The 19,139-nt window shown below is 44.2% G+C and overlaps 1 protein-coding gene across 1 annotated transcript in view; it reads left to right on the forward strand.

The window, feature by feature from the left end:
- The window catches only part of LOC128649929 (B-cell scaffold protein with ankyrin repeats-like), an 896,039-nt gene that overhangs the window by 17,279 nt on the left and 859,621 nt on the right, over positions 1-19,139 (forward strand). Inside the window, exon 2 of the mRNA XM_053703492.1 lies at positions 9,941-10,086. The gene's annotated coding sequence lies outside the window, so the exon portion shown is untranslated. The remainder of the gene's footprint in view (positions 1-9,940; positions 10,087-19,139) is intronic.

Raw genomic sequence — 19,139 nt, forward strand, 5'->3', positions numbered from 1 at the left:
AGGTAGATCTTTCAGTCAGATAAATGGGTATCCTCTTTGGGGTTACATCAGTAGAAAATATTTCTGCACGCCGTTCCCTCATTCTGCGAACAAGGGTAGTTGAAAACTTTATCAATGCTTCAAGGATGTCAGGCATGTCTAGTCTACTTTAGATAGATCATCTTTCAGGGATTCGCAGAGACCCAACCTGAATTGATTTTTAAGACTAATATAATTCTGCAAGGAATCGGTAGACCACATTTGGAATTCTGTGATATATTCCTCCACAGGTCTTTTCCCTTGTCTTAAAGCATGCATCTTAGTTTCAGCATTTATCTGCTTGTTGGTGTCTTTGTATAAAGATGCCATGGAGGCAAACAATTGAACAAGGGAATCTAATATAGGACTGTTAGATTCAAATAATCGGTTGGCCCAAGCTCTGGGTTCCCCAGTTAGGAAATAAATAGTTGTGCATACCTTAATTTTATCGGAGTGGTATGTGCGAGGCTTCATGGCAAAGAGGAGCTGACAGGCATTTTTAAAATCACTGAACTCAGACCTCTTGCCTGAAAAGGGTGTTGGGGGATTTATATGGGCTTCAGGCACCTCTGTAGGTTTTGGAGATACTATATCTTTAAACTTTTCAGAGCAGTATTTTCTGCCTGGACCTCTGTAAGGCCTCTAGCTAAAAGTCATACTTTTGGTTTAGTGTTACAAGTTGGTTAGAGACCTTATTAGGATCCATGTTTTTTTTAAAAGTCTTGATTATTATGTCAGATTTATATGTCAGATTTAAAGGAGTATGGTAAGGTAAGCCTATGAATAAACAAAATGTTTGGTTTGTAGCTGAATTATGCTAGGACCCAAAAATAAGACTGAAACAGAATTTGGGATAATCAGCATTCAGCCATTAATACAGAAAATAATTATTCTTATACAGAGAGTAATGGAACGGAGTATTAGATTAAAGATTGTATATTGTCCAGGGTAATTAGTACTCAAAGAAACCTGCAGAATGCTTTATACAGGATAAGTTGAAAAAGAGGCTCAGCTCAGCATTACAGGTGGATGGTAGTAAATGCAGCAAAAAAGGTAACAAAGAACTTGCAGTTAACTTGATACATAGGGGCCTATTTATTAAAGGTCTTGCGGACCTGATCCAACAGTGCGGATCAGGTCTGCAAGACCTCACTGAATACAGAGCTGCTGGTGCAACGCCGCCCCCTGATGACTCGCGGCCAATGGGCCGCCAGCAGGGTGCTGTCAATCAACCCGATCATACTCAATCGGGTTGATTTCCGGCGATTCCTGTCCACCTGCTCAGAGCAGGCGGACAGGGTTATGGAGCAGCGGTCTTTAGACCGCTGCTTCATAACTTGTGTTTCTGGCGAGTCTGAAGACTCGCCAGAAACACGGGCCCACAAGCTCCGTACGGAGCTTGATAAATGGGCCCCATAGAGCAAACAGGTGGTTGATGGCATAACAAAAAGGAAACAATGTTTCAGAATGTTACCGCTATCAGAGGTAAAAAGTACTTGCGGTTTCTTATGCAGTTAAGGCTGGAAGGCTGGAAGGCTTTGTGCTGTGCGCTGCTGCAGTCAAGTACAGGAAAATCTTTAGCGATATCATAGCCAGGGAGAGAGGAGTTGTAAGATCAGCCTGTGTCCTGAGGATAATGGATAAGCAAAGACTTCCGGAACAAGCAGCTTCACGGACAGGTAGGAAAAGGCTCCATAGTAATTGCACAAGGAAAGAGGACAGAGATTGTGTCTGCCAGAGTACAAAATGAAAAGTTAGCTTGAAGATCCACAATTCAGAATAGTGCTGAGAGGTATTCCAGCTGTAGGCAATATGACCAGAATAATCAAGCAAAGTTACTAGGAGGAAGTGAGGTTAAATTGGCTGGTGAGAGAAAAAGGGAGGACCCATTTTAAAGGGATATTACAGTTAATCTAGAGGCACCAAATTTGTTTGAACAGGTTCTTTCAATGAAAGCCTTGTCCTCATGGATCTTCATAAATGTGGGCCGTTGACTAAAATTTGCATATAAAATAACACATATACAACATTTTTGTTAAATATAAACCCAATTTTCCATTGTACAGGAAGAAAAAGTATTTTGTGTATGTGTTTTTGCGTGTTAATCTTCTACTGTTAATCATATGTAGGGATAACAAGGAGCCATTTAATAGAAAAAAGGAATAAAGAGACATAAAATTGCAAAAAGATAATGCTTTCATGTGTTTAAAGGGACACTGAAGCCAAACTTTTTCTTTCGTGATTCAGATAGAGCATGCAATTTTAAGCAACTTTCTAATTTACTCCTATTATCAATTTTTCTTCGTTCTCTTGCTTTTTTTATTTGAAAAAGAAAACATCTAAGCTATATTTTTTGTTCAGGCTATGGAAAGCACTTGTTTATTGGTGGATGAATTTATCCACCAATCAGCAAGGACAACCCAGGTTGTTTACCAAAAATGGGCCGGCATCTAAACTTACATTCTTGCATTTCAAATAAAGATACAAAGAGAATGAAGACAATTTGATAATAGGAGTAAATTAGAAAGTTGCTTAAAATTGCATGCCCTATCTGAATCCCAAAAGAAAAAAATTGGGTTCAGTGTCCCTTTAAGAAATGTATTATTGTACTATTGCTTGCCTATAACTATGTGTTTAACCACTGCAGGCAGTTGCTTATGTAATAATGAATGAAAGCAGTGTATGCTGCTTTTCTACTGACTACTTGAGGTAAATGTGGGAGGACAGGTTACCTAACTGGGAAACTTGACCACCCGCTACATGATAAAAGGGCCTCTTAAGGTCAGCTCCAGAGCACCAATGTCCTATAGGGACCACACCAGGTGAGCTATTGACAAAAGGCACATATGTGTTGCCAGTGGCAATCATGAGCTGGTTCCCAGTAGCACATAACTGCTCCTAAACCTACCTATGTATACTTTCATCATCAGAGGACAAGGTCAATGTCATAATTGAAGTAAACTGAAAACTCTCATAAATTTGCTTGGTCTATCATTTATCTTGTAGGAACATCTAAAATAGAAAAAAAAAAAGATGCAAGAGAAATAAAAATATAAATGCTGTACAGAGAGAGACTGGAAAAGGTTTGAAGGGACAGTATACACCAATTTTCTTATAACTGCATGTGACAGACACTACAATAAAGAAGAATATAGACACAAACTGATCTAAAAATCCAATGTAAGACCTTTTAAAAACATACTTAGACACTCCCAGTTTAGGACTGTTGATGATGTTAGGCTGGAACACCCACTTAGAGAAAGCAGGAAGAGCAACCCCCCCCCCCGTCCCTGCATATGAAAAGACCCATTACACAAACAAGAGCAAGTAGGATTCTTTGGACTTGGTTCTGCATCTGATACTTTGGGTCTTGGTTAGGAGTATAAAAATCAGCACAATGTTTTAAAAGTACAAAAGCAAAACTCAAATAGGAAACTGAGAAGTGGAAATAGAAGGTAATAGTTTAAAGGGACACTGTACCCAAAAATTTTCTTTCATGATTCAGATAGAGCATGCAATTTTAAGCAACTTTCTAATTTACTCCTATTATGAAATCTTCTTTATTCTCTTGGTATCTTTATTTGAAATGCAAGAATGTAAGTTTAGATGCCGGCCCATTTTTGGTGAACAACCTAGGTTGTCCTTGCTGATTGGTGGATAAATTCATCCACCAATCAAAAACTGCTGTCCAGAGTGCTGAACCAAGAAAAAAGCTTAGATGCCTTCTTTTTCATATAAAGATAGCAAGAGAACAAAGAAAAATTGATAATAGGAGTAAATTAGAAAGTTGCTTAAAATTGCATGCTCTATCTGAATCACAAAATAAAATTTTTGGGTACAGTGTCCCTTTAAGTAAAGATGAGACATGAAGTACGGGGATAGAAATACATGTGACTACATGAATGGTGCATTTTAATAAAATGATCAAATTGATAGTAGACAATTGATTTCATGCAGTTGTTAAAAATCTCTATAATACCTAAAGGTGTACAACTATTTATAATTGGCCTCAAAGGAAAATAAAATCATTAAAGGATAAAGGGAAAAAAATAATTGATTCTGAAGCAACATAATACAGGTAGCCCTCAGTTTACGCCGGGGTAGGTTCCAGAAGGAATGGTTGTAAATTGAAACCGTTGTAAATTGAAACCCAGTTTATAATGTAAGTCAATGGGAAGTGAGGGAGATAGGTTCCAGGCCCCTCTCAAAATTGTCATAAGTAACACCTAAAACATTATTTTTAAAGCTTTGAAATTAAGACTTTAAATACTAAACAGCATTATAAACCTAATAAAGTAATCACACAACACAGAATATATAAGTATACTAAGTTAAATGAACAAAAACATTTGCTAAACAGCATTATAAACCTAATAAAATAATCGCACAACACAGACTTAACTTGCATTTTTCTGCAAACAGTTATTTCTATGCATTCCAATCTGGACTGATTTATAGACAGGAATATCTTGTTCCTTTGAAATCTGCTTGATAGCTCAGGTCTGGTTAATCTGATTAATTTCAGCTTGCTTGGCTTTGCTTCAACACAAGCGGACATCTCCACCTACTGGCTATTTTAATAAATGCACTGCTTCTCAATGCTTTTCAATAGCAGTCACATGACTGGAAAAAAAGGTTGTTATTCTGAAACGTTTTAAATTGAACCGTTGTAAAACGAGGGCCACCTGTATATTATCACATAATTATTCTTTTAAATGTAGATAGTAAAACAAATTGGTGTTCAAATATAATTGTAGAAAAACAAGGAAATTGCTATTTTCAGCACTCACTTAGAATAAGATTCTTCTCCTCACAGATAGAAGATCTTTGAAAACAATCATCTTATTCAAATGAGAAACCTTTTGTGATTTTTACTGACCTCCAAATTAATATTATGCATGCACCAGCTCTGGATTGGCTGTGGATATGCATTAACAAGGCAAGCAATTGTCTGTACCTTTAAAATTTGTCTTCTTTTTACAAATCCTTAAATACAGATACTTACATTTTAAACAACTGTCCATTTTTCTTCAATTTTCTATTTTTTTTTTGGTCCTTTGGCATCATTTGTTGAAAAGTATATCTAGGTAGGCTCTGGAGCAGAAATGAACTGCTGGATGTGAATTGTTGATTGGTGGCTGCCACACATATGCTTCTTGTCATTGATTTACCAGATGTTTTCTGCTAGCTTCTAGGAGTATGTTGCTGCCCATGAGACTACTCAACAAATGATACCAAGAGAATGACACAAATTTGATAACAGAAGTAAATTGGAAAGTTGTTTAAAATTACATGTTATATTTGAATCATGAGAGTTTAATTTTACTTTAATGTTCCCCTAAGCAAGCACTTGCTGCAACACTTTCTTGTAACACTATGTTACACTGGCTAAACGTTCTAATACTTAATCAAAGCAAGCCAACTAAAAATGTTCAGTCAAAATGGTTTAGCCATTTAAAAGTTGTAAGGAATTAAAAAATAATGATAAAAAAAATAACACATTATAGCTGGATTTGGAGTGGCGCACTAACTGTAGCACGCAAGTGATATAGGGTATTTCTTGAATTTACGTATCAAATTTAATGCATATTGGGTTAGCACAACTACAAAGCTCTGGTTAACTGTTATGCGAGTACAAAACACATCAAAAATACATTTAACAGTACAGTTACACTTATATTAACAATATCTGATAAAAATGTATTCATTTAGTTAAATGGTCAGTCTGCCATAGAATTGTTATTGTTTTAAAAGATAGATAATCCCTTTTATTACCCATTCCCCAGTTTTGCATAACCAACACTGTTATATTAATACACTTTTTACCTCTGTGATTACCTTGTATCTAGGAACCTTCTTCCAGTCCCCTGATCACATGACTGTGACTGTTTATTATCTACTAGTACTAAAGCCCGTGTACACGGGCCATTTTTTGCAGTACAGCGGTCCCACCCCTTGCACTCTCCCCCCTCTCTTTTGCTCTCTCTTCCCCCCTCTCTTTTGCTTTCTCTCCCCCCTCTCCTTTGCTCTCTCTCTCCCCTCTTTTGCTCTCTCTCTCCCCTCTTTGGCTCTCTCCCTCCTTTCTTTTGCTCTCTCTCCCCCCTCTTTTCTTCTCTCCCCCCTCTTTGGCTCTCTCCCCCCCTCTTTGGCTCCCCCCCTCTTTGGCTCTCTCCCCCCCCCCTTTGGCTCTCTCTCCTCTTTGGCTTTCTCTCTCCCCCCCTCTTTGGCTCTCCCCCCCCTTTGGCTCCCTCCCCCCCTCTTTGGCTCTCTCCCCCCCTCTTTGGCTCTCCCCCCCCTCTTTGGCTCTCTCCCCCCTCTTTGGCTCTCTCTCCCCCCCTCTTTGGCTCTCTCTCCCCCTCTTTGGCTCTCTCTCCTTTTTGGCTCTTTTTCCTCTTTGGCTTTCTCTCTCCCCCCTCTTTGGCTCTCCCCCCCCTTCTCTTTGGCTCTCCCCCCCTTCTCTTTGGCTCTCCCCCCCTTCTCTTTGGCTCTCTCCCCCCCCTTCTCTTTGGCTCCCCCCCCTTCTCTTTGGCTCTCCCCCCCCTTCTCTTTGGCTCTCCCCCCCCTTCTCTTTGGCTCTCCCCCCCCTTCTCTTTGGCTCCCCCCCTTCTCTTTGGCTCTCCCCCCCTTCTCTTTGGCTCCCCCCCTTCTCTTTGGCTCTCCCCCCTTCTCTTTGGCTCTCCCCGCCTTCTCTTTGGCTCCCCCCCTTCTCTTTGGCTCCCCCCCTTCTCTTTGGCTCCCCCCCCTTCTCTTTGGCTCTCCCCCCCTTCTCATTGGCTCTCCCCCTTCTCTTTGGCTCTCCCCCCCTTCTCTTTGGCTCCCCCCCCTTCTCTTTGGCTCCCCCCTCTTCTCTTTGGCTCTCCCCCCCTTCTCTTTGGCTCCCCCCTTCTCTTTGGCTCCCCCCCTTCTCTTTGGCTCCCCCCCTCTTCTCTTTGGCTCCCCCCCTTCTCTTTGGCTCCCCCCCTTCTCTTTGGCTCCCCCCTTCTCTTTGGCTTCCCCCCTTCTCTTTGGCTCCCCCCCTTCTCTTTGGCTCCCCCCCCTTCTCTTTGGCTCCCCCCCCTTCTCTTTGGCTCTCCCCCCCTTCTCTTTGGCTCTCCCCCCTTCTCTTTGGCTCTCCCCCCCTTCTCTTTGGCTCCCCCCCCCTTCTCTTTGGCTCCCCCCTCTTCTCTTTGGCTCTCCCCCCCTTCTCTTTGGCTCCCCCCCTTCTCTTTGGCTCCCCCCCCTTCTCTTTGGCTCCCCCCCCTCTTCTCTTTGGTTCCCCCCTTCTCTTTGGCTCCCCCCCTCTTCTCTTTGGCTCCCCCCCTTCTCTTTGGCCCCCCCTTCTCTTTGGCTCCCCCCCTTCTCTTTGGCTCCCCCCCCTTCTCTTTGGCTCTCCCCCTTCTCTTTGGCTCCCCCCCCTTGGCTCTCTCCCCCCCCTTTGGCTCTCTCCCCCCCTCTTTGGCCCTTCTCCCCCCCTCTCCTGCTCCCTCTCTGGCTCTGTCTTCATATTGCGGGACCCCGTCCGGCCACGCCCCATCACGGAGACACCCGCCCGGCCACGCCCCTCGCGACGCCCGGCCACGCCCCTCACGGCGCCCGGCCACGCCCCCATCGCAACGCTCCCGTCGGCCACAAACAGCTGTGAGGTCTGGGGAGCACGTGGCCGCTTCTCACGCAGCAGACCTCACAGCTGTTGAGTAGCTTACCTCGCGCTCCCCAGACCTCACAGCTGTTTGTGTACCTCGCGCTCCCTATCTCAAGGCCAAGTGTTTGTCTCTACTGCGCATGACGGCTTCAGACAAACACTTGGCCTTTTATAATATAGGATTGTCTTAAATTTAGCATTGTTTTGTGCTCAATCTTAAATAACCCCCTGTGCCTGAACACAGTGTTATCTATATGTCCCACGTGTACTTTCTGTCTCTTTGTGTTGAAAAGAGATTTAAAAAGCATGTGATAAGAGGCAGCCCTCAAAGGCTTAGAAATTAGCATATGAGCCTACCTAGGTTTAGTTTAAACTAAGAATACCAAGAGAAAAAAAATCAAATTTGATGCTAAAAGTAAATTGGAAAGTTGATTAAAATTAAAAGTCCTATCTGAATAATGAAAGTTTAATTTATACTAGACTGTCCCTTTAAGGGCTCAAAGCTATGAGGTCTCAGGTGTTAGAAAAAAAGGCATGAAAAGGGCCTTAATATAGAGATACATACACATACATGTCTAAATATGTATATGTGTTTTTATGTATATGTGTGTATAGGTATATATATATATATATATATATATATATATATATATTATATGTGTGTGTGTGTGGTGTGTGTTTATATGTGTACATCTTTATTTATATGTTGTACTGTACATATTTCACATTCCAATGTTCTTCAGTTACAGTAATAGAGTAATTTTTTATTGCAAATACATATTTTTATATATCTATATACACCTATACCTGTAGATATATAGCTATAGATATGTATTTTACATGAACAGTATCATATATATATGTTTGTGTGTGTGTGTGTGTATATATATATATATATATATATATATATATATATATATATATATATAAATAAAACATATATTATTTTCTATGTGAAGAACATAAGGATGTAAAATATGCAGTAAGGTTAGTGCACATGAAGAATTGGTATCTTCAAAGCGCTTTATAGAAATATTAAATATAAGATATTTTTTTAAAATGTATAATAAATTATTATACATTCTGTAAAATATTGTAAAAAATCCACATATATATATATATATATATAAATATTTTCATGGTACATATATGTGTGTTTGTGTCTGAACACAACATTTTCTTTTAAAAAGTAATCACTTTGTTTTAAATGGATATGGTATATATCAAGATGTTTGTTTATATATATATACATATGTGTGTGTGTGTATATACAAACAGTAGTGTAGGATCGATAGTCTAAAAATGAGCATGTGATTTAACTTTTATATTGGACGCACAGCATATGTGATTAAAAGTAGTGTGATATATTTTAATAAGGGGAAATGAAAATAATTGAAGATGGTTTTTATGTGGTGTTTGAAATATATATACAGGTACAAATTCCAAAATCTGGAATTCCAAAATCCAATTTTTTTCTGAAATCCAAACTTTTTAATTGATATTTAAAAAAAAAAAAAAAAATACTATTTCTCCAATTGTAAGTCACAATGTTCTCTGCCTTTGCCTTTGTTGTGGCTTTTGTGTTCTAAATGCAAATAAGTCTATATTTATTTGTATTTATTTCTGATTTCAGTACTGTATTCTCTCTCTCTGATGGTACTAAGTGTACAACATTATTAAAAATTATATAAAGCTACCTTTAGGCTGCATGTATAAGTCATTTTACAGCATGTAATTATTGCCTAAATGACTTAAGATATTATTATATACATTTGGTTCCATCCCCTCTCCAAACTGTTACAGATGCAAATATTCCAAATTCCGAACTAATCAGAAATCCAAACCTTTTCCGATCCCAAGCAGTTTAAATAAAGGGTTTTCTACCGTTGTATAGATATAGATTAATATAGAACAAGGCATTCTGCGTAGATACATCCAGCCACTATGAGAAAATGTGGCTTATACCTAACATTAGAGTTTCTATACTTTCGTAGCTGTAAATGATATAAAGTAAATTGTAAACATTTTATAGTGTTACTGAAAATATAGTGGGATACTGAATAATTCCCAGATACTAAAGCTTGACATTTTAAGTTTAATGTGTTATGTGGAAGATCAAAAACTGCTGAATTTGTTAAAAATATATTTAGACATATTCAACCCTATTTAATAAGCCTTAGAAGCCAAGCAGTTTGAAAAACACAGCAAAAAAGTAAATAAAAAAACAAACAAAAACACTCTAGTAAATGTGTTTGTAATTATATGTACTCAAAATATATATTTATATTTCATTTGTTTTAGAAGATTTTCCAGCTGGACTAGTTAATGTTAATATATACAGTGGAGATACCATTCATGCCACTGCAGTGATTGAATACTACACAGCAGTTGGAGAGATTGAGCTCCTGCTTAAGAAAGTAGCTGATCCAATAGAGTTCATTTGTCAGGTAAGCTGACCTCTATCTACTTCACTGAATATACATATATTTTTTTGGTGTATTAATAAAATACCAACATTCTACATATAAATGCTATGTTCCATTAAAATGATGCCTATATCGTGATTAAATGCTTGCCCAACTTATTGTATGCTAACTTTGGAGTAAACAGTGAAAAAAGGAGAGGTCAATGTTATTAATTTAAATCAATTGTCTATAGAACAAGTCTCTGTTCATTTAAGCTATTCAGTATCCTCACTAATGACAGATTTCCCTTGACCCCATACTATGCATACGTTCCGCTTCAATGATACTAGACACACAAGTGGGTGTAAAGGCCGTAGCCCGCATTTATTAAATCTTTTATAAAATATAACATATTAAACAAATACTTTAACTCATTAACACAATAAACCCTATAACCTGGGTTGCTTGCCCACAGAGCTGTACCTTCCACTGGTATATCACCAGGTACATCTCCCCAAACTCTCTCCTGCCTCTTTAGGGAGGTACCCATTTACCTAACCTACTGAAAAAACAGGCACCCCCCGCCACAGCTCGTCACCGACGAGCCACCCCCACCCGGGCTAAGGCCTTTTGCACCCCTTCTTTGATGTTAAAATTAAAGAGGTGCAAGCCCACCTCATTGAGGTGTACCCCATCTTTCAAGAAAAAACAACGACCTGTCTCCCCTTCAATTTCTACGTGGCGAATGCCAAACCCCCCCATTCTGCCCACCAAACTGGTTATTGTTCTGTTAACCTTTTTTCTAGAGGCCTCCAACTTCCTGAAATCCCATGCCACCCGCCACACCGATCGGGGTTCAATGTCCGACCAAACAATTACTAACCAAGGGAATAATTCCCTCAATCTCCCCAAATCCTTCCTAATCTTATCAATCAAGTCTTTTTGGGACGAAAAGCCCAAATCATTGCCCCCGGCGTGGATGACTAAAATATCTGGGGGCTGAAACAACCTAGCATGGTCTACCACCTTCCTAAGAACTTGGTCCCACCTTAAACCTCTAACCCCAAGCCAACGTAAAAACACTGTCTCCTCCTGAAACTTCAACTGGGCACCTTCGTCCATCACCGCTGCTGCCTTCCGGGCCCAATATATATAGGAATGGCCCACTATCCAACATTGTATAGGACCTATAAAACAAAGAACATACTAAGCCACCAGGTCTGGTCTAACATATAAACGGAAACATCCAGACTTCCAACCACCAATACGCTTAATCACACTCTCCCCCAGCCCTAAACTGGCAGCTTCAGTGGCAGCCCCAATCCGGAAGGAATGCGTCCCAAATTCCTCTGCCTTGAACCCCAAGCCCCTTAATGCCCTCCGAAGCACCAGCAAAAATTGAAAGCGAGATAAACTCAAGCCATCACTGTGAACAAACAACGGCAAATGAGCATCCGGCCGGATCTCCAAAAATGCTTTAACGTTGGCTACCGGGCATCCTGCCCCTTGAGCCTCCCCCAGCTTTATCAACCTACCCCGCCCTTCCTGGTCTGTCTTGGACCCCCGAAGCCAAATCCAGACTACTTTGTCCCTAATTGACACATCCCTGGCCTGTAGGCCCCCCACATCTCTTCTATTTGCTCCAACCAATTTCGATACCCGGAAAGCCCCAAAGAATGCTGTCGTGAAAGCCGCCCTGAATAATACGACCTCAAACCTCGAGGTACACACCGCCTCCAACTCCGCTAAAATCCTCAGCAGGAGCTGAAAACCAATAGGGCGACGGCTGTCCTTCGCCACTTTTTTCTTACAGATCCCTTTCACCGCCAACTGGATAAGAAACAACTTCGTTAAGTCTTCCCATCCCAACAGTCTAAACAAAAACCTCAAAGCTGCCATATTCCTCCTCACCGACGCCCTAGAGAGCCCTCTCTCACCCCATTCCCCAATCCACAACGTTAAGCCCCGGATCCAACCTTCCCTAGACGCCACTATGCCCCATCTGTCAGAACCTCCAACCATTGCCTCCATGTTCGAACATAAGCACACCACGTACCTGGAGCTAACTCTCCCCTTGCAACTCTGATTAGCTCCAAGCCTCCAGCTCCAGCAAGTTCGGTGGACAACTGATTCCTTCCTTCTCCGCTCCTGGCGCCACTTCCCGGAACCTCGCCCACTGAAAGCGAGAAAGAGCATCAGCCACAGTATTCAAATAACCTGGAACATGCACAGCGCGAAATAGCACATAAATCCTCATGCAGTCCAGCACAAACAGCCTCAGCAGGCGAACCACCGGGAGAGAGCAAGACGTCAGTTTATTAACCGCAAATACTACCCCCAGGTTGTCTGAGTGGAATACAACCTTCCTATCCTGAAGTCTATCCTTCCATACCCTTACTGCCACCAAAAGTGGAAACAGCTCCAAAAAGACCAGATTCTTCGTCAAACCCTTTGCTCCCCAACTGGCTGGCCATTTTCCGGCCACCCAGCTCCCTTGGCAGTAAGCCCCAAAACCTAAAGACCCCGCTGCATCCGTAAACAGGTGCAGCTCTTCATTGGTTACCGCTTTACTTTGGACCAAAGCCCGCCCGTTGAAATCAGCCAAAAACAATAACCAAATTCTCAGATCATCCTTCAGGTCTGTTCCCAAAACAATCCATGCCTTAGGGCCTACGGCTCCCGCCATGGCCATAGAGAGCCTCCTACAGAAAACCCTCCCCACTGGGATTATTCTACAAGCAAAATTTAGCTTGGCCACCAATGACTGGACCTCGCACAATCAAAGCCTCCGCTTCCTGAGCGCCGCGGCTATGACCCCTTGTAGGTCAATAAGCTTGTCCATAGGCAGACGGCATTCCATCCGTATGGAATCAATTTCAATTCCCAGAAAACTCAATGTGGTGACCGGACCCTCAGTTTTGTCGTGTGCCACCGGGATTCCAAATTCATCGGCCACCTTAAAGAATTGGTCCATTAGTTTCTCACAATCCGATGCCTCAGCGGCTCCCACAAATAGAAAGTCGTCCAAATAATGGACGACTGATGACAACCCTGAACGTTGCCTTACGACCCACTCCACAAAGGTGCTGAACTTCTCGAAGTATGCACACGATATGGAGCACCCCATTGGGAGACAAAGGTCCACATAAAAGTAACCCCCGAAAAAGCAACCTAACAAGTGATGACAAACCGGATGCACTGGTAAAAGCCGAAAGGCAGCCTCCACATCCACCTTCCCCATCAATGCGCCAACGCCAGCCTCCCTCACCAACCCTATCGCCTTATCAAAAGACGCATACCTCACTGCCGTTACCGCGGGATCAATGTCGCCATTGACCGAAGACCCCTTCGGATATGATAAATGGTGGATTGCCCAACCGCCTTTTTGGGAACGACCCCAAGCGGGGATACCCTCAAATTTTTGAAAGGTGGGTGTGAAAAGGGGCCAGCCATTCTCCCCAATGCTACTTCCTTATCAATTTTTCCCTGAACCACTTCCGGCAATTCCTTTGCCGACTTCAAATTCCCCGGAATTTGAACCCCTTGCTTCTCCACAAACGGAATCCAGAACCCCGAGCTAAAACCCGTAAGCAAGAGGTCCGCATCCCCCGCCCTACCCCGTACCTTAGCAAACCGTTCTAGCCAAGGAACCATCTTTCCTACCTTCACCGGAGTAATGGCCCTTAGCAACAACCTCCCCCTCTTTTCCACCTCCCCCGTTTCTCTTGAAACACTTCACCCACGAGTGGGCGCCCTCGCATCCTGAACAAGCGTGTTTGTACTTGCACCCGGTCCCGAACTTACATTGCCCCTCATTATACTGGAAGCAGAGTCCCTTCCTAATGACAACTGCTGCTCCCCCCCACTATTGCCAGCTGCTGTACCGCTGCCCCCCGATCCTCCGATGCCACGAAAGGACCCCCGCAACGGAGTCATTAATTCCAGCCATATCCCCATGTCCCTGTCGTCCCATCGCATCTCCGGTCGCACCGCCATCCACTGCCGGAACTGCTCATCGTACCGCCACCACGCTAAACCCCCATAAGTTCGATAAGCCCCCGAAATCTCGTCATGATAGTAGAACAACGCAGAGCATTGTTCTGGGAATTTCTCACCCACCACCGTCGCCAAAATACAGAATGCCTTGGACCAATTGGATAGAGTTTTTGGCAATTTACGATATCTCTTCTTCCTTTCGTCTTCCTCCTTCTCCTCCTTGTCGCCTTTTGTATCTTCTTTTATCTCGAGCACCTGTTCTAATGGTAATAGAGAAAATATTTCCAAGAACTCTCTCTTCCATATTTTCTCCTTAAGCTCCTGAGTGAGATGGATCCCCAGCGGCCCAATCGAACATAGACAGGGCCTCCTCAACGCGTTCTCAGGCACCTTCAGCACCCCCCCAGTAGCCGTAGTTCCACCTGACACCGGCGCAGCTCCCCCTAGACCTTGCCTCACCGGTTCTGCTACCTGACTCACCCCCACAGTTGTCCCCCCTACACCCCATGCTGCTGCAACGTTCCCCTGCTGCCCCACCAGACGTCTCTCAAACTGCGTAAGCAGATCCCTCATACCACTCATCACGTTTTGCACACCTAATCCATGCACACCTCCAGCCACGCCCGTTTCAGTGCTAGCACCCTCACCTCTGTTTCCGGGCACCGTCGTAGCTCCTGCCACTTCCACCGGTTCCGCTGCTATCCTTGTCCCAGCCTCAGGCTGCGGCCTAGTCTCCTTGTCTATAGGTCTGTGTGTCCGCCTCCTCTGGGACGGCAACCGAGATCTCCTCCTTCGACTGCTCCTCTCACGTGACCTATCGAGCCTCCCCCATGTGGGCGAACGCCTTTCCCTCCTCCGTTGCATTCTCTCCCTGGGCGACCGGGATTTCGCCCTTCGCCGTTCAGCTCCCGACCTCCTTGGGCTGCGGCACATCGGGGGGTCCTCCCCCCGAGGCCGTGTCTGCAAAGAGGAGACAGTGAGATCCCTAACCTGCTCCCCACCCCCCCCACTCCTGATACTCCCTTCCCTACACCCCTGCCCTATCCTACCTTCTACACTCCGCCCTCTACTTTCCCGCCCGCCTCCCCCGGCCCCCAAGGATCTAATCAGCTGCTCTAAGGCGGCCAGGTCCCCTACCTGCCGTGTGCCCACCGGTCCAGATGAAGGTCCCTCACCAGGATCATCCGATTCCAGATCACTGTATGAGTAATCTATCCACAGTGCGTCTCCATCCAGGTCCTGACGAGTCGCCTCAGCAGAGTCATCTGCCCCACCACCCCTCTGTCCCTCCGGCTCATCCTCACCACCTACAGAAAACAAATTGGACACATTATCACGGCCCTGCCCCGTCCTAATGACACATCCTCCTCTACCACCCCCCCTCCCCCTTTTTCCCTTCCCCTTTCCTCTAGGAACCCTGCCTAGACCACTCCCCCCCTTCCCCCCAGTAACAACTTGCCCTGACGTGCCACTCCCCCTCCCCAACAGTCTACCCCTCCCACTCCCCCCCTATCATAACTGCTACCAACTCTCCCTCCCCCAATATGTGGCCCTCTCACTGTTAATGCCCCACTAGTTCCTGCTCTCCCAGGGTCATTTCCCTCCAGCCTACTCACTGACTACCTCCCTATCCCCTTCTGAGGTTCCCCTACTATCCTTCTGTGCGCCCCAGATGCGGGACCCCCCCCATTCCCCCTTCATTTTGCCCCCTTTCATTCACCTGCACCCCCCCCCCCAGGAGTCTCATTCCCTGTAATCCTGGGTTCCCCAGTCCCTTTCCCGCTACCTTTTTCAAAACCTCTTTGGCCACCCCGTGCTCTCCCTCTAACCGGAGCACACCCATGCCGCTCTTCTGTCTCCCCTCCCTGCTCCCTCAGCGATGAAGCGGCCAGGGGAGCTCCCTCCCCCGCCGTAACGCTGGTCCCCGGAGCTGTAGGCCTCCTCACTGCAGCCACGGTCACCCGCCCACTCTTTTCTTGATCGAGGCCCAGCCCCTCCCCACGCCCGGACTTACCTGCCGTCCTGCTACTCCCGACTGGTGTCTTCCTCGTGGCCTCCTCAGCCGTCGCATGCGCTGCCTCCTGCGACCCACCTCTTCCTCTCACCGACTGGCGCCTGGGCTCAGGATCCGTCTGCACATGCCCAGCGCCGCTTCCGCTCCTCCTGCTCCTGCCGTCATCTGGGGACAGCCACTCCAGAGGCCTGGACCTCCGTTGCGATCTGCCGTGTGTCATCCCGCCATCAGCCGCCATGAGTTCTGGTCCTGGAAGATGTGCCGCAGCCAGGTAAGACTTCAGCCAAGCCAGGCCTCTTGATTCCGCTATCCGCTGCACGTCCTCTGCAAGATCACTCATCCTCACAGTCTCTGGAACCGCAAGCCCTGGAACCAACTTCGCCTTGTGGTTGCAGGGACTGAACAGAGGATGAGCTACTTCCGCGGGGCTCTTATGAACCCCAGGACCGCTCCACTGCTACGATGGGGGAGTCACTATCCCCTCCGTCGATGCTCTCCTCCAGGGGGCCATTCCAAGTACTGAGCAAACCACACTCCAGCTTGAGAGGAGCCACAGTTTACAACTGTACTTTGTAATGCATTTTTTTATGTATTTTGTGACACTTTTTTTGTTTTGCAAAACAGTTAACCAGAGCTCTGAGTTTGCGCTATCCCGACACATTTTAACTTCAATTGTGCTTAAGCGATCAATACGAGAGATAAACTTGAATCAATCACCCGTGATAAACCCCTTTTTGCTTGTGGGTAACTGTTAGTGCTCCACTCGTAATCTGACCCATAGGGAGGGTATAATAGCACAGTCCCTCAGGTTGCAGGGGGGCCAGTGTTATTATAAGCAAAAAAACCTTTCTGACGAGCAATGTATAGGGTATGTCATGGTGGTTAAGGGGTATAATTTCTGGAGGATCAGTCACCCCTTACCTTCCTTCTTCTTTTCCTATGACCATAGCCACAATGTGGAGTGAGTCTCTCTCAATGCATCACTTTGGAAGGACAGAGCCAGGGGAGGAACTTCTATTAGTGCCACTGGTGAAGTTGCACCCATTGCCCTTTGTTGAGTGGGGTTTGCTACTGGACAGAGCGCTGAGGGCAGGACATTATATTAATCAAGTGCCTAACTGCAGTGAGTAGTCTGCAGAGTGTCTGGAGTCGCCATAGGGGATTGTTCCGGGAGAATCAGACACCTCCTCCAAAGCTAGGAGGGCCCAGGCCCCCATGAACTCTGTAGTAGAGTTCTCTGCTGAAGTTAACAAAATGGTTGCAAAGTCCCCCGGCCCACTACTAAAATGGGGGATAAAATGTACTTCTTTTAGTGAGGCCCAGGACCCAAGACAAACAGCATTACTTTATAGACCATCCTGTAGTCATTTGATGATCATCAAAGTACTTTAGAAGTCTTTTGCACATCAGATATCAGGCTTGTAAAGTCATCAGGTAAGGTAAAAAATTCTGGGTGATGACTTCAGAATGATTAGAAGATTACCTTATTGATTACTTCACAAGCATGAACAGTCAGTGAATGACTTTAGATTAATCTAATTTAAATATTTTGGCCTGTGGGAAAACTTCACAATGGCTTCTGACTGCTAGTCTGGAGTCATCGAATGCTTCAGAATAACTCCAGGAAGGAAAACTAGAGGACCCCTTCGAAATAGCGCAGTATGCAGAAATTTAGAAAAAGTGTCCCATGAGCTTGGCTATGGGACTCTATAGCTTTGTTAGTGCACCTCTTGGGCCAGGGCCCCCTGTTTAGCTTGTAATAATACACAGGCGCACTAAGGTGCTCTGCCACTGGCACAATAAAAATGTGTCTCAGACTCTAGGAAAATGACTGTTAGCTCGACCTGGAGATCGAGCCCCCTTGGCTCATTGAGCCCCTGATGCCAATCACTGCTTCACACCCTGATGGTGGCCCGGACTGATTTAAAGGTAAAACTGTATACCTTCCTTGAAAATTATAAATGTTGGTATGCATATTCCTGAGTTCAATATGGCTTATAGAAATCTGTTTTAATGCAAATATTTAGAGTACACTGTCCCTTTAACTATTACCTTTGCCTACACAATATTTATTACAAAAAATGAATTACTCCAGCACAGTAAAAAAATGTATTATTGAATCACATTAAAAAGTGTAACAAAATTCTTCTGCAAAAATCATATTTCATAGAAAAAATAAAATTAATTTGAAATTAAACTGAAAAGGCACACAGACGAGAGAGTACAAAACTCATGCAAAAAATGCTCTGAAATTTATATTTATAATACACAATTAAAAGGGTATTATTTTCCATATTGTAAAATGAGTTTTCCCACTTCTGCTAGTGGGCTGAATAGGGGCATTGTATGGGAGCAGTTGAAATGTTTCATCTAGGTCTGGTGTATTCTATAAGCATTTTCTCACAATCTAAAAGGTGCCAAATGACAAAAACACCTAATAACCTCATAGAAAATCATATGCATAAAAAATAGAGATAATTATAAGATATTATGCATTGAAAGTTGAATAATCTGATTTGATTTGTCTGCAGTATCTAAATTGTATAGTGAGCCCCCTGCTAACTTCGCTCTCCCCAGTGAGTTTCCTTTCCAGCAGACTTAATTACTTTCGGCTAGATTTAGAGTTTTGTCGGTTTAGACCCGCGTAGCTAACGCTGCTTTTTTTCCTAGCGCACCCTTAAGACAACGCTGGTATTTAGAGTTGTCTGAGGGGCTGCGTTAGGCTCAGAAAAGGGAGCGTTGAGCCTAATTTAGCGTTGCTTACGGTAGCGGTAAGCTGGAAAAATGTGGAAACAATAGGGCTGAGCTGTCTGAAAAAAAAAATAACACCTGCAAAAAAGCAGCGTTCAGCTCCTAACGCAGCCCCATTGTTTCCTATGGGGAAACACTCTCTAAGTCTGCACCTAACACCCTAACATGAACCCCGAGTCTAAACACCCCTAACCTTACACTTATTAACCCCTAATATGCCGCCCCCGCTATTGCTGACAACTGCATTTTATTATTAACCCCTAATCTGCCGCTCCGTACACCGCCGCAACCTACATTATCCCTATGAACCCCTAATCTGCTGCCCCTAACATCG

This window comes from Bombina bombina, chromosome 2, assembly GCF_027579735.1.
Source record: "Bombina bombina isolate aBomBom1 chromosome 2, aBomBom1.pri, whole genome shotgun sequence".
Taxonomy (NCBI): Eukaryota; Metazoa; Chordata; class Amphibia; order Anura; family Bombinatoridae; genus Bombina; species Bombina bombina.